Below are 2,093 nucleotides of genomic sequence, written 5' to 3' on the forward strand. Positions count from 1 at the left end.
TACTCAACTTACAAGTGGGTACATTATAATTGTATAGACTTGAGTTCATAGCTTGAGTATAAGAAATGAAAAAATGACATTGTACTGATGATTGTAGGTCTTTATAATAATAATATGTATTAGCTCGAATGAGACCAAGAGAAGTACCAGCAGCTCCCAATGACACTAGAAGTATCACAAAAGTGACTACCGAAAAGATTTGCTTGACTGTGGATGCTCCAGGCATGCTTGTATGAAGATATTGTCTGCACTAATAATATTTAAGTTATTAGATCTATCTCTTTATATTCATGAGAAGTTTAAAGAGCCACTCCTCCATCACAAGCACTATAAGTTTTTCATATCAACGATTAGCTTTACAATTACTAATGCTGGTTTGTTTATACATACAGTATAATGCAGTGAATGTTTTGTTATTACTAACATGTTGCATAATAAATAAAGATGAAAATATAAACATACATTGTGTGTATGTACCAATTAAGTTGTTTATTTCAAAGTAGTTATTGTATATTTGCTGTACATGAATGTTATTATGCTAAACCATGATAAAGTAATTTCAATCAGTTTCAATTTCTTTGATGTACATCCATTAGTGACTGTATGCATATTAACTGCTTGTTTTTTTCTTTACTTTATAGCTCACCACATATCTACATGTATGCTTATAAACTTACCCAAATGAAATAATGCCCAAATTTTAATGTCTGAATATGATTATTGTTTTTATTGGTGGGAAGAAGGCTAGCTCTGGCTTTCATTTTATGCATGGCATCCCTACTCTATAAAATACCATTACTAGCTACACTATACCTAATTTATTGTGAACACAGCATGTTATGCATGTATGGTTTTGTAACTGATGCCGATATAGACATTTTTATGACAGTTTGTCTGTGACAGACATACTCGCGTAATAATAATTTGTGGTCTGTTAATTGTTACAAGCATATGAAGGAAAGAATTTTCCATCTTTATAATTTTTCTGATGCTATACAGGTACATGTTCTTGTGTTGCATAGAAATTTTGATGAATTTTTGCTCAAACTTGTCAAACTCTGTCAAAAATTACTGCACTACATGTACTTATCAAAGTTAATTCTGATTAAATTTGGATTTTAATTTTTTGAAATTGCTTTAAATTGGGACCAAAGTCCCTGTACTATAGCACAGTTAAAATGGCTATAGGCATCTACTAATTACTCCAATCCTGACATTATGTTGTTATAGTGTTACTAATAATGTATTTTTGTGTGTGTCCTTCACCCATATCTTATAATCAAAGTAGATTTTATCAGCAGTTATTATATGCTCTTCTTACATATTATACGTCTGTATGCATTTGTTAGTACATAATGGCATTTCATGTCGCTCACTAAAACAGGATTGCATCAATTTCAATGCTTTAAAAGTCTTGAGATAACTTTATCTGCTAATAATATTTAAATTGCATAATTTATAATGGATAAACACCTCCTATGAGGTGTTTACAAATTCCATAAGAGCCTCATAGGAGGTGTTTATCTGTTTTAAACATATTCATGGAGATTATAGTTATGACAAGTGGTTAATCAGGCTCAATTAAGCAAATGTACATACACTTGTGGTATTCTGTTGAATGGCTTCCATGTAGTGGTCTCCATGGCATTTGGACATCTCATTCATATCATTAACATCAAACAGAATTATTCATGAATTGTTTAAAGACTTTTTAAAGACCCTCTGGCAACTACCGTAGTACAGCATTCTTAAATGGCTATACATGTATTAAGCTTATAGAAGTGCAGTAGTTCCCCTGCAGCCCCATCAATCAGCCACTTGCCTATGGTATTTTCATAAAGATAGTGGAATCTTCCACATATATCATATTGCAGCAATTAGAAACTAAACTCTTAAAATTTATTTGTAGCATAATATGCCCACGTAAATTAGAGAGTGCAAGCGACATCTATAGGAGTGGCATTAATTGAATTGTAGCATTCCGTTATTACCACATTCATCAATGCAACAATATTTGTGAACGCTGGCTATTAATTTAAAAGAAATTCCTCACTCCAAAAATTAATCAATAAGAATTAGATGTATCACTAAAA

The 2,093-nt window shown here is 31.5% G+C and overlaps 1 protein-coding gene across 1 annotated transcript in view; it reads right to left on the reverse strand.

Moving 5' to 3' along the window:
- LOC105313950 (uncharacterized) overlaps positions 1–2,093 on the reverse strand; it is a 24,419-nt gene that overhangs the window by 21,622 nt on the left and 704 nt on the right. The gene's annotated exons all lie outside the window — the stretch shown is intronic.

Source organism: Amphimedon queenslandica, unplaced genomic scaffold, assembly GCF_000090795.2.
Source record: "Amphimedon queenslandica unplaced genomic scaffold, v1.1 AMPQUscaffold_13168, whole genome shotgun sequence".
NCBI lineage: Eukaryota > Metazoa > Porifera > Demospongiae > Haplosclerida > Niphatidae > Amphimedon > Amphimedon queenslandica.